This window comes from Budorcas taxicolor, chromosome X, assembly GCF_023091745.1.
Source record: "Budorcas taxicolor isolate Tak-1 chromosome X, Takin1.1, whole genome shotgun sequence".
Classification (NCBI taxonomy): domain Eukaryota; kingdom Metazoa; phylum Chordata; class Mammalia; order Artiodactyla; family Bovidae; genus Budorcas; species Budorcas taxicolor.
The window spans coordinates 57,470,643-57,484,747 of NC_068935.1; the positions used below are offsets into that span (position 1 = coordinate 57,470,643).

Genomic DNA, 14,105 nt, shown 5'->3' on the forward strand with positions numbered 1-14,105 from the left:
ATGTGTGATGTGTGTGTGAGATCTGTGTATGTGTGGGGTGTGTGTGTGTGTGTGTGTGTGATGTGTATGTGTGCTTTAAGTCTGTATGTCTTTCTGATTGTCTATGTCTATAACTTATAGGAGAGACTCCTCCATATACAGTAAATTCATTTGTAAATGTGAAAAATGGAATAGAGTTTTAGCACTTCACATTTCATTTTTTGACCTTTGTAGAATTGTTGAAAATACTATTTTCAGAAGAAATTATGTGTTCACATCCTAATCTAGACACCCCTCAGCACAGTTCTTTGTACAACGTCACTCAGCACCAAACAGTATTTGCAGACATAGGCAAGCTATATATTTGTAAGCTCAAGTTTGAAAAATCTGATAAGTTGTAATATATCTTGTGATAAATGCTTTCAGTGGTAAAGAGAACTTTCATAAATAATAATTTACTTTTTAAAATGATTTGTACAGTGCAATTGTGAAAGGATACCCCACATGGAACTCAAACCCCTCTGAACTCCCATTCATCCATCAACCAATTACCTAAGACTGATGTTTAAATTTGCTCCAGTTTTTTAAAAAAGATACCAACACTGCTTCCTGAAGAAAACCATACAAATAAATATGAACTTGCTGGTGACTGCAGATGACTTTTAGGTGTAGTTCTCATGCAAAGCCTATATTATCTTGAAAATTAAATTTATGCTTTCAAATTGTGGTGCTGGAGAAGACTCTTGAGAGTCCCTTGAACAACAAGGAGATCAAACCAGTCAATCCTAAAGGAAATCAACTCTGAATATTCACTGAAAGGACTGAATATTCACTGAAGGACTGAAAAGGCCTTGTTGCTGGGAAAGATTGAGGGCAGGAGGAGAAGGGGGTGACATGAGATGCTTGGATGGCATCACTGACTCAATGGACATAAATTTGAGCAAACTCTGGGAAATGGTGAAGGACAGGGAATCCTGGCGTGGTGGAGCCCATGGGATCGCAAAGAATTGGACATGACTAAGTGACTGCACAACAACAAAATTTCCTTCTCTCTTTCAATTTGATTCCTTTTTTTTTTTTTTTTTTAACCTCTTGAACCTCGTTACTGGAGCTCCCAGCAGGACCATGACTGCCTGGCAGCCCCCAGGGTCTGCATGGCTGGTGGGTTCCTTCTCACACTCAAATGGGAGCCTGGAGCTCAGGGTCATGGTTGCTCCTTCTGTTCCCTCCTCCCAAATGCTGTTCCCTTCATCTCTCCAAGTCTCACCCACACTCCTGGGTCTGTTCAGATCCCCCCAACCCTGAGAATTCTGCACCAGCTTTAGTCATTCAGAGTCTGTCTCCATCATCAATGTGAGGCAGGGCTCCCGCTGCTCTGCGCACAGCCCAGCAGTGGATGGCGCTGCAATCTCTCCTGCATGTTGGTCGTATGTCACCAAATAGCCTTGGAGTGCTCTCAGGCAGAGTCAAGTCTAGTGACCATAAATCCTGGGCAGATCTTGGAAAGGGCTCCCATCAGCTTGAGGGCTGCCAAAGGCACTTCTGACAATTCTTTCCATGGCAAAGGTCTTTCCTGTTTCTCTTTCTTGAGGCTGGTTTGGCTCCACAATCATTTAATTGATGCTTCTTCCCCTATCCTGTCTGGGAGCTGATGATCCAGAGCTGAATGTGTGGTCTGTGTTCCAAGCCTCTTATGGTTAGTGCGGGAGATGGATACATCAACAGATAGTACATAATACACAATATAGTGGCAGGGCTTGGGAGAGAGTGTTGGGGAAACAAACAGAAATTGGCATCTGAGCCTTCAGGAATTCAGGAAAAGTGTGTGTTCCAGATGGGGTAGGGGGCAGCCTGCAAGGCCCAGCGTGGTCTGTCTGCATCCCTGGCCAGTCCACTCAGACCCTAAATATTTCCTCTGAAACAACAAATGCTGATTCTGCCTTATTAATCTGTAAGATTTGTGAGGCTCAAAAATAAAAAAAACACAAATATTTAACAGATAGCTTACTACTTAAATGACACTCCTTCCAGAGTGTTATGTCTTTTAATTGCAACTGAAAATGACACAGATAGTTTGGTTGTCATCTCCATTGTGCTGATGGAGACTCAGGTCAGAGAGAGCCAGAATTCTCGCCTCCCTTGTATAAAGGAGCTGAGAACCTGGCAACTGGTGTGTAGTGGCCCTCCACCCCGAGAAACCCCTCTTAGACCTACTTCCAGGAAGACAGAGTCTGTGTCTGCAGTGGGTGCAATCCACCTGGAGGCAAAATTGCTGTTGGAGCATCTTGGCTAAGCGAGTATGTCCACTTCCGATGGTGAAACAGCTTATAATACCATCTTCTTTCTTACTTGTTTACCTGCTGGACTTCTTTGATTTTCTTTTGGGTTGGGTTTGTTTGGGTTTGTTTGCTTGTTTTTCAGTTTTAAAGATAACAAGAACTAATCTGAAGTGTAAGGTGGAAGAACCCAGTTGCAGGATAGAACTTGCTTCTGAAATGATGAATTCCAAGTGTTCTTAAAGTTGCCTGCAAGCCCTGGGGCTTCAAGAAAGAATTCGTTAGTGAGACCAGTTACTTATCTAGAAAGAAAGGTCTCATTTTGTGAAAAATCAACTGTCATTTTGTGTGTCCTTTTTGCTAACTTTTGTTTAGTGCTCGGCAGATAGCTAGAGACCTACGATTTCAATGTTTTCAAAACACCACTCTGCAGTTATTGAGCAGTTCAGATACTGTTTGTCTGCCATAATCTTGCCCACAACCCTAAGAGCTGTGAGAGTTTATTTTTCAAGAAAAATTCAGCAATTCATCAGGGCCAGGCACAGACAGAAAAAAAAAAAAAGCGTGTCTGCAAATGTGTGAATCAAAAATACCTCATTTTGCATTTTTACTTGAACGAATGATGGGACATTATCGTATTCCCAGTGCCAGCTCAGTTTCAGCCAAGCAGGAATGTTCCTGCAGCAAACCTCAGTGGGCATACATTTAAATCATCAGATTCCCTGGAGCCTTAGTGTCTGTTAGTGATGCTGAGACACTGATGGGACCCATCAGGCAGAGAAGAGTCAAGGATGACAAACTATGGGAATATAACTAAATATAACTAAAAGTCACAGAATATAACTAAATTTTTGTATATATTTACAGAATATAACTAAAAGTCACATCTAATCTTTTAGCAAGTGGCCTCTTCCTGTGTCATCATTTCTTGCCGAGCGAAGAATTGTTTTCTCTTTTGTTTGGTTTTAAATCAGTCCCCAAATCCCAAACTTTGAAAACTAGGAAACTGAAGTTTCTAACTTGTTTCATAGAGAAGCATTTTTTAAGAGAGAGTGCAATATTGGGTCAGATGGAGAATAGATCGACTCGGCCTCAGTAGAGTTCCTGCATTGGTGGCACCAGCATTTCTTGGGCTCACATCAGGCACATTGAGATGCCTCTTGCCTTCACAGATTCTCTCTCCAGTAATTGTAGTAAACAAGGAAGTAATTCCATTACAGATTGTGATTAGTGCTGTGGAGAAAGTCCACAAGATGCTGAGATGGAAAGTGTATCAGGCAGCTTTTGCTGCATAACAAACAATCACATCTCAGTGACAATCAGGAATCAGCATTTCTTGCCCACATCTGTGTCTCAGGCAGGAAAGTGAGGACATTTTGCCCAGCATGAGGCCTGGCCATATTAGGAAATATGCTCTTAGTTTCTGGGGATTAGATAGAGACTATAGAGTGTGGACATCTTTGGGGGCCATTATTGTGTCAGATACTTTTCAAATGGATGATGAACAAATAAAAGATTTGATCAGAAAATTTTAGAATATATGAATAACCTAACGTTTTAAAAGAGTGTATTGATAACCAATATAAGGGAAGGACAAATATTATATTTGTTTATAAACTAACAAGTAGAAAACAATGGCTGTCTACTTTCTGGTTTAAAGATGTTTTTGTGCGTGTGTGTGTGTGTGTGTGTGTGTGTGTTACTCGCTCAGTTGTGTCCCACTCTTTGCAACCCCATCGAGTGTAGCCCACCAGGCTCCTCTGTCCATAGTAGAAATCAAGCTTAACTGAAAGTTATTAGACTCTAGAGATGTGTAATAGACTTCTTACGGTGTCCGGAGATGAGAGATGGGATCTGCCAGGACTGAGCTCTGTGCTAAGGAAGCGGACAGCCCCTGGACACTTGTTCATGAACCTGTCGTACCTGAGAAAACCTGATCAGTAGACACTGTGAGTGCACATTTTGAGCTGATACTTAGATGTCACCATGAAGCCCTTAAGGAAATTGAAGAAGATGCTGAAAAGATGTTCTGAAATTCTAAGGAACAATCATTCAGATTTATACACTCTTGAAAATATTTTACCTTCAAGAATGGAGCGAAGCCCTCTAATGTCTCCCCTCAACTTCCTTTTTTTTTTCCTTTTGCAAAAGAACAAGAATAATGAAACCATTGGTAATGAACCTAAGTTACATTCATGTTTATATATATATATATATTTTTTTGTGTGTGAACATATATATATCAAGGATTGTGGATTTAATTTTTCTTGGGGATACAAGTCAAAGAGCACCTAACTGCAGTTTGAGGAGGGGGCTGCTCCTTCGAAGGCCTTGGGATGGGGTCCCCTTCCTTATGCAGTTATAGCACCTGAATGACAGAAAATAAATGACAGAAAAGAAATAGGAACACCCATTGCAAAGTGCTCAGTTTTACTTAAAGTAGAATCCTAATTCTAATATATGAGCATAAAGCACAATTACTAACATATTTAAAATAAACATTGTCCAAATATATGTGGTAATAAGGAATTCAGTAGCAATGGGAAGGAGATATTTAAATGTATATAAATATAAATACACTGCAAAATAACAGAATTAGCATGTATTTGTGCCTTCTTGCAGAGCCCTGCAATACATCTTTCTCTGCTCCAAACTTCAGCGTTTTGGTTTGGTCTCACTGTATGTTGGGCACATGGACTTGTGTCTGATAACAGTTTCATTTAATCCCTTAATAACTTTATTTCCCCTGATCCCTATTTTACCCCTCGCTCTCCCCAGTGTTAACCACTAGTTTGATCTCTGTATCTGTGAGTCTGCTACTTATTTGTCAGATTCACTAGTTTGTTGTATTTTCTCAGACCCCAAGTATAAGTGATACTATACAGTATTTGACTTTCTCTGGTTTATCTGATAATCTTAAATTACTGGTGAAAAACTGCACATTTGTTCGAGCCTTAAGCCTCTAGAAAAGGAGACTTGGACTCACCTGGGCCATAGTGTTAGGCTCGTTGGGGATTTGCAGCTGCAGCCACTGCCTGTGCTCCATGAGGAAGATGCTCACCACTGTCTCTCGCATGTTGTCGGGCGTCGCCCAGAAGCCAGCAAGCAGAGAGCTGGTGGCATCCCATCATTTTGCAAATGATGCTACTTTTGAAATTAAGAAATGTGATCTTCACTGACTGGAAGAGGGCCCTCCTGTCACTACAGTGTTTACCAGGGAGGATGGACTCAAATACTACAGGATGCTGCAGACTGTTTGCTGAATGGAGTTAAAAGCAGATCAGCTGTATAAACAGAAAATTATTCGTGGTTTCTGTCACTTGTGTGATAGTCAGGAAGTTTGTTGTATAGGCCTGGAGGCCTGCATCAACCCCACAGACCATCTGATCACAGAGTACCAGGCTCATGGCTTTACCTTTACTCATGGACTCTCTGTCCAGGAGATTCTCTCAGAGCTTACAGGACGAAGAGGTGGTTGTGCTAAAGGAAAAGGAGGACTGATGCATGTGTATGCCAAGAATTTCTATGGAGGCAATGGCATCTTGGGAGCTCAGGTGCCCCTGGGATCTGGGATTGCTCTGACCTGTGAGTATAATGGAAAAGATGAGGTCTGTTTGACTTTGTATGGCAATGACGCTGCTAATCAGGGTCAGATCTTCAAAGCTTAAAATATGGTAGCTTTGTGGAAATTGCCTTGTATTTTCATCTTTGAGAATAACCAGTGTGGGATGGGAACATCTGTGGAGAGAGCAGCAGCCAGCACTGATTACTACAAGAGAGGTGACTTTATTCCTGGGCTGGGTAGATGGAATGGATATCCTGCGTGTTTCAGTTCAGTTCAGTCACTCAGTCGTGTCCGACTCTCTGTGACCCCATGAATCGCAGCACACCAGGCCTCCCTGTCCATTACCAACTCCCAGAGTTCACTCAGACTCACGTCCATCGAGTTGGTGATGCCATCCAGCCATCTCATCCTCAGTCGTCCCCTTCTCCTCCTGCCCCCAATCCCTCCCAGCATCAGAGCGTTTTCCAATGAGTCAACTCTTCGCATGAGGTGGCCAAAGTACTGGAGTTTCAGCTTTAGAATCATTCCTTCCAAAGAGATCCCAGGGCTGATCTCCTTTCAGAATGGCCTGCGTGTTTAGAAGGCCACAAAATTTGCAGCTGCCTATTGTAGATCTGAAAAGGGGCCTATACTGATGGAGCTGCAGACTTACTGTTACCATGGACACAGCATGAGTGATCCTGGAGTGGGTTACCATACCCGAGAAGAGATTCAGGAGGTTAGAAGTAAGAGTGATCCTATCATGCTCCTCAAGGACAGGATGGTGAACAGCAATCTTGCCATTGTTGAAGAATTAAAGGAAATTGGTGTGGAAGTGAGAAAAGAAACTGAGCATGCTGCCCAGTTTGCTATCGCTGATGCTGAACCACTTTGGAAAAACCTCAGCTATCACATCTACTGCAATGATTGACCTTTTGAAGTCCAAGGTGCAAACCAGTAGATCGAGTTTAAGTCCATCAGTTAAGGAGAGATATGCACACCTTCAGCATATTTGGCAGCAACTGTAAGGAATGCTTTGTGTTCTCAATTTTGTCAAGAAAGAAAACTCATACAGAGAAGGTGTGTAGATTAAGATAGTGTTTGCATGTGGTTTGTACAGTGTTGCATTAAAAGAGGTGATTGTACACCTAAGGTTATTTTAGTTACATAGGTCTAAAATAGGTAATAGTTTGCTTAACCCTCCACATTATTTCTTTAAAATAGTTTTATTTGATTTAGTTATATACTAGTTTTAACACATACTTTAGTTACTAAGGGCTTCCCTTATGGCTCAGCTGGTAAAGAATCCACCTGCAACGCTGGAGACCTGGGTTTGATCCCTGGGTTGGGAAGATCCCCTGGAGAAGGGAAAAGCTACCCACTCCAGTATTCTTGCCAGGAGAATTCCATGGACTGTATAGTCCATGGGGTCACAAAGAGTTGGACACGACTGAGCGACTTTCACTTTAAGCCTCTAGAACACCTTGTCACCCTCTCTGATACTTAAATCAATCAGCTGTCCCCTTACCCCTTGGGAAACAGGAAAGCTTCCAGTGAAGGGACCTTGTGTTGTTTACCTTTGTCACCACGGCAACCAATATATTGCTGACATAAAGTGTGCAGCCATCAAGAGTTAGAATGGATGGGGAATGATTAAGGGCTATGTGAATGATGGAACTCTGAATCACAAAAGCAATGTGGAAACTCAACAGTCAGAGCTATCTAGTGGTCTAGAGGTTTCAGTTACCAAAGGTCAAAAGCCAGTGTACCAGAGAGAGATGGAGGTATGCAAAGACAGATGTGCATGGGCAGGCAGTTCCAGGACTGGAGTGGTCATCATCGGGCATGAAACATGCAGGCAGCCAGGAAGGGGGGCATCGCAAGAGTTGAGTAGTCACTGGTGGAATGACCTCCTGAAGAGGTAGGCCTGTGTTTTTTTTTTTTCTTTTTATTGCTTTTTGGCCACATTTTGAGGCATCTGGGATCTTAGTTCCCTAATCAGGGATTGAACCTGTGCCCCTGCAATGGAAGCTTGGGGTCTTAACCACTGCACCACCAAGGAAGTCCCAGGCCTATGTTTGAGAATTGCTGTGACATCTCTCAGTTGGCTAGATGGCAGTGTCCTAGTGTGGCTGCCCATCCCACTGCAGGGACAGCAACTCAGTGACCAGCACAGGTCATCCTGTGGCTGAAACACATTGCAGCCACAGAAGGCAACGCGAGTTTGGTCATTTTGTAGCTGGTGTGGAGAAAGGAGTCCTTTTCTTTTCTTTCTTTTTTTTTTAGGAGTCCTTTTCTGAAGGGAGCATTTCTAGATTCATGGAGTATGATGCCTACTCAGTGGTGGCTGGGAAAGCTGTGGGTAACAGGAGACCTGGGTTTACGTGTTCCTCTGTATATGCAGGTATGGGCCACTTGTTAAATACATTCCACACCTGCCAGGTGAGGAGGAAGCTGTGCCTCTGAATGCAGTCAGGGACTGGGGAACTCTGCTGGGGAGGAGGGCTAGGGGAGGTTATATTCACTCCTGTATTTGCTATTTCTGCATAATTTGGGATCCTATAGATCTGAGTTGCCTTTTGTGTGATTTTCCTTCCCTAAATAACTTCTTTCTGCATTCCTTACACAGAAAATCTGTTGATTGCAAATCCTCTCAATTTTTGTCTTAAAATGGCTTTTATGCTTGCCTTCATTTTTGAAGGAAGGCTTCACTAGGTACAGAATTTTTGGTTGAAGAACTTTTCTGTTTCAGCACCATGAATATGTCATTCCAACTTCTTCTGGCTTCCATAGTTTTTGGATGATGTCAGTCATGTATCTTGTCATTATCCACTTTTACATAATGTGTTATTTATTTCTGGCTCTTTTAAGTTTTTCTCTTCTCTTAGACCTTCAGTAGTCTGGCTGTGATGTATCCCAGGGTGACTTTTCTTTGTTTTATTGCCTCTGGGGTTCTTTGAGATTCTTAGATTTCTCTAAAGGTGAGAACTGGCTGAAAAGGACATGAAGGACATTTTGGGTCTTGTTGTGATGGTTTCACCCATGCAAACATTTGCCAAAACTCATTGCTCTTTACTTTTAGCATGTATGCCTCTCACTGTATGCAGCCTAGACAAGTGACTTAAAGCTTTAATGCAAAAAATGTGTAACCTATGGAAGCTAGATGTGTTGATTTTCCTTAATAAATGGGTCTATTAGAACTAAGTCTGGGGATTCAATTTGCCATTTCATTTCTGAGGATATTTTTAAAATCTCTGGACATATTTTATCTTCTAAATGATATAAGTCCTGGTTAAAATGAAAAAAAAAAAGGTAATGTAGTAAAAAAGAAAGATAGTTTAAAATCACTTTCTAAACCATTAGAGGAGGATCTTCATACTAAGAAGATGTGCTCAATAGAAAAGTAATCTATGAAACTGAAAGGGACACATCTTGAGATCTGTGTGGTGTGTGAAATAGAGAGAAAGGAAGTTAAGGAGGAAGGAAGGAAGGAAAAGATGAATGAACTTGAAAGTGATGGGATAGAGGATTTGTTAATTTGGCTTCTCTATTTCACGGCAGATGTTGGGGTGTGGATGCAGGCCAGTAGGCTAACACTAGGTAGCTTTTTGAGCTCAAGAAGTTGAACTCTGCAGAGACACTTCACTGTCATGTGCTAATGTTCTGTTCCCCTCAGTCTTTCACCCTGTGTCAACCACTGTAAATTAACATATGACTTCTTGAGTTCACCTGTGGCATTCCTTCATCTGTGCATTCATTCAAGCAACGCTTGTTGCATGCTAACTACCTGCTAAGCATTCTTTTATGCATCAGAAATAAAGTGATCACAAGCAGGGCGAACAGGATCCTTACATTCATGTGCTCGTGTTTGTGAGAGAGAGAATCAGGTGATAAGAGAAATAAATAAAGTGATTGCAAGTGCCAAGGTGCACACAGCAAGGTCTTAGGACAAGGAGCCCCTGAGATGACTGTGTCTGTTACAGCTTAAATGACCAATGAAGGTCTAAACATCACATCTCAGGCCTGAGCCAAAGGGACAGACAGGCATGTAACCATCTACAGAGAGAAATTTCATTGTCTTCTTGCTAGTTTCCTAGATAGGTGAAAAAATACCATGGGAATCATTGGATGAAAAATTAACGAAAAAGGCTGGTTTTCCACAGTGTACTGGGCTCTTTCTGAGGAGAGAATTTGAGGACAGACTGTGTCTCTCCCTGGAGCCCCCTGTGTGGATGACTTAGTGCCCAGGACTCAAGAGTGCAGAGAACAAAGAGAATCAGGGCTGGCTGATGGCTGCCCCACAACCCTGCAGCCAGAGAGGTAAGCACAGGGCTGGGGAGATAAACATACCAGGTCACGAGGCAGTTAGTCATGGTCACCTGTGCATGTTCCCCAAGGGAACAAGATGGTAACAATACAAACCGTCTTTCCTGCTGGGCCAGTGGGACAGGAAGACTCTCAGCCAGCAAAGCTGGACATCTCATGCCTGCCAAGAGCAGATGTGAACACAGCTCGATGAGACACATGGATGGTCTTTAGTCTGTATGTGGACCACTCCCCGGAGTGTGTAGACACCCCAGACTGAGGCTCTGAGTCTACACCATTATGAAGCTGGAGACAATGACTGTTCATGGCTGATGCTCAATCAGTTTGGAACCAAACTGGGCTTCCTGGAAAGAGAGGTGAAAGGGAAGGACAGGGCAAAGTCCTGTGGGGTAGAAGGTAGGCCTTGTTTCCAAGTCACATTTATTGTTTTCCTAGAGGGACTGTGGGAGGGCTCTATGCAGGAAGCTAACAGGTGGAAGAATGAGTGACTGTGGGAGAACTTGGTGCGGGAGGTCCAGGAGGCTAACAACCTAAAGAATGCCCCCTGAGATCAGCCGGCCTCCAGGGGAATGGACTCAATCACCTGGTGGTTTCCTCACTCATTACCATTTGCAGGTCCCTTGGTGTAGAATTCCGCAAACAGGCCTAGTGGTCAATGAGCCCTACAAGGTCTTCTGGTCGGCTGTGCACACCCATGGACACTGGGATCACTGCTCTGGGAGCAGCTCTTCTCCTGCAGTTTTCATGCCTTGTCACATCCTTCGGGTGACATTGAGTGGGACGTGCCAAGTGCTGTGCCAACATTCAGGAGTGTCCCAAGGCTGTGACACTTCACTCCTGCCTTCTGGAAGCCTCTGGTTAATGTAGGATGTCACAATATATCCCTTAGGGTGACGTGTTGCAAAGGGCTCTCATCTGACAAAGCCTCCTCTCTGGAAGGTGAAGAATTTGGGGAGCAACATGTAGAAGGGGCTTTCCTCCTCCGAATGATGAACTAAGACAACTGAAGTTCTCAGAAATGCTCACAATTGCTTTAAAAAAATGTTCTGTCTGGATTTTGACAGCTTGCTTTGCAGAGCAGATTTTCAGTGTGTATCACTTATTTTATATTTTTTGCCTTCCATATCCTTTCTGACCCAAATCCCCAAGGTTGCTCCTTGGTTGAAAATTAACGTATGGACAGCAAACCTTCTTATATTTTGAATCATCTTAAAAATGACTGAGGCTTTTATTCCCAAATGGCTGCCCTCTGCTACACCTGGGCTGCAGTGCAATCTCTGAGGATTGAAGCTGGGGCACTGAGTAGTCTGACAAATGTATGACACGTCAGAACCGGGGGTGGCAAGGGCTAGAGTCTCCAGTCAGGAGCCACGTCTGGTGAATATCTAAGTTATTCTCTCTTTCTGCACATTTTCCTCTGGACTTGGCAGGGTTTCCACACACAGGGGAGCAGTGAGCAGAAAGGCTGGTCCCTGACTGTTGGCACCCTGGAGACTAACCACTGATAGCCCCTCCCCAAGTGCCATGTGGAGACCCAGAGCTCTGGGCCTGGGCAGGGCATCTGTGCAGAAAGACAATGTGACAATGGATGAACCACGCTCCACCTCACCTTCTCAGGCCTGGGAAAAGAAACAGAGACCATCCAAAAACCTTGGACCGTTAGGTTCCAAAGGGCAGAAGTTATAACATGGTTAAAAAAAAAAAAAAGTAAAAGCAGCAAAACAGTGGTAACCCTCTTCCCTTAGTCCTACAGGTAGTTTACCGAATTGGCCCAAAGCCCTAACTCAGAGGTTTCACTTTTACATGAAAAGTTTTCCCAGTATGAATAAATACCATACATGTTCTGATGCTCCTGGCCTCATTCAGCCTCTGAGGGCTGTTCTGCCTCCAGGAGGAAGGATGAGGCTTATGGTCTCCAGGAGAAAGGAGGAGGCTTATGGCAGAGGAGAGTGGGGAGCTCTGCAGAGGGCAGGGAGGCTTTCTGACCCCTACCTTTGAATCTGTTGGCTGAAGCCTGCCTTTGACTTCATGCAAAGGCATTGGCCACTTAATGAGAGGCCTCAGAGCTCATGCGCTTGGAAATGCCTTCCTCTCTCTGAGTGGGGCTGGTTAATCAATTGATTCCATGAAGAGAATTCTTCATCTTCACCTTGGATGTTTGCACTGGCCTGCTGTCTGCCAAACCTGCCCACGCAGGGCTGTGAGAACGTGCTAGGAAATCCTTTTTCTTTGGGTGCTTGAACTTGAGTTATCCAGTATGGCCTTTTTTCCATAGTTCAGCCTTTCAGACTTTATCTGGAAATTTTCAGTGTGCTTATACAACGTCCTGTGTATTTTAATACATTTCTACCTGAATAGCTTTCTTTTTTCCTCCCTCTCATAGAACATTGCAACAAGACAACTACCTCATGACATTAAGAATTCAGTGTATATTTACAACTGAGTTCTGCATTTTGGCCTGATTTCTTCTTCGAAATGGTGAAATTAGAGGAAGTGAATGTGTGTGGTGGGTCCTCTCCGGGGAAGGCAGCCATGTGAAGGACAACTGTGGGCGCCAGTGTTTACGACCTGGTCAGGCTGAATCAACACCTGCTTTGTTTGTTCCCTGTGAATGGGACTGACCCTCAGACATCACGGAACCAGAAGGATGCCTGCTAGGAAATGTCTTGAATATTAGAACTCAGTCTCTTTCTTTTCTAACTTGCAAACGTTTTGCTTCAGCTACTCTAGGCCCACAGACTACAGCCCCAGGGCCAAATCTACCTTTGTGTGAAAGTTGCTCAGTTGTGTTCAACCCAGGTTGCCCATCCTCATCATAAACATTTTATTCCCCTAGAAATGCAGTTTTTATGTCTCACTTTGACTAAAAGCAGAGAGAGGATACAATAAAGTGAAGGAGCATCCCTGCTAGAGTTATCAGCGCCCAGATAAGATTCTGTCTGCCATGAACAGTTGTCTGTCTGGATTCCTGGAAAAGCAGAGACTGGGCTTCTGTTGTGAGCCAAGAATGCTTCAGCTTTCACATCAGGTGCCAGCGGCCACTTTGCATTTGAAAGTACAGTATGGAGAAACTTTTTTAAAAGACTGGTACTTGCTGCATCTTTAAAAGCTGACTGATGGCTTTTCAGCTGCTTCACATTTCAGGCTCAGGGATTGTGCTCTGTGCCAGGAGATTAGTCAGACATTCTTATATGTGCCTTTAATGTCAACAATATTTATCAGTAAGGAGCATGATTCTAGAGAAGATGCTTGGCTATCCCAGGACTGTTACATCAGCCTCTCTGTGAGCCTGAGGGGAGAGAGAGGACCCGCCTGCCCCCCCCCCCCGCCCCCGCACACTCCCAACCCATCTGAGGCCTTGAAACTCCCTATGAGTCTCCTCATCTGAACAAATCTAGGGTTCTGTGCAGACGACATGGTTCCCCATAGATGCCTTTGGGGGGCAAGAACCTGCACTTCAAAAGAGTTTGTCTAAAGAAGTGCATGCATGGCTAAGCAATTTCAGTCGTGTCCAACTCTGTGCAACCCTATGGACCGTAGCCTGCCAGACTCCTTTGTGCATGGGATTCCCCAGGAAGAATACTGGAGTGGGTTACCATTTCCTTCTCAAGGGGATCTTCCCAACCCAGGGCTCTAACCTGTGTCTCGTATGTCTACCGCATTGGCAGGAGAGTTCTTGACCACTAGCACCATCTGGGAAGCCCAAAAGCAGTAAAGAAAAGAAAAGCATGTACACCCGTGGTGGATTCATGTCAATGTATGGCAAAACCAATACAGTATTGTAAAGTAAAATAAAGTTAAAAAAAAAAAAATAAAAGAAAAGCAGATCCTGGCTTCTGAGAGGGTTAAAGAGTGGATCAGGTAACAATACTGGGAAGCAAGAGCGAGACTTGATGTGGGTGCCCAGATGAGACACCGGGAAGTGTGCAACCTGCATCCCTCCCCTGCGTGTGGCCCTGGACTGAACAGGCCTGAGACCC

The 14,105-nt window shown here is 43.8% G+C and overlaps 1 pseudogene; it reads left to right on the forward strand.

Moving 5' to 3' along the window:
• The first annotated feature begins 5,299 nt into the window (after window positions 1–5,299).
• LOC128070275 (pyruvate dehydrogenase E1 component subunit alpha, somatic form, mitochondrial-like) lies at window positions 5,300–6,784 on the forward strand (annotated as a pseudogene).
• Window positions 6,785–14,105: the final 7,321 nt, after the last annotated feature.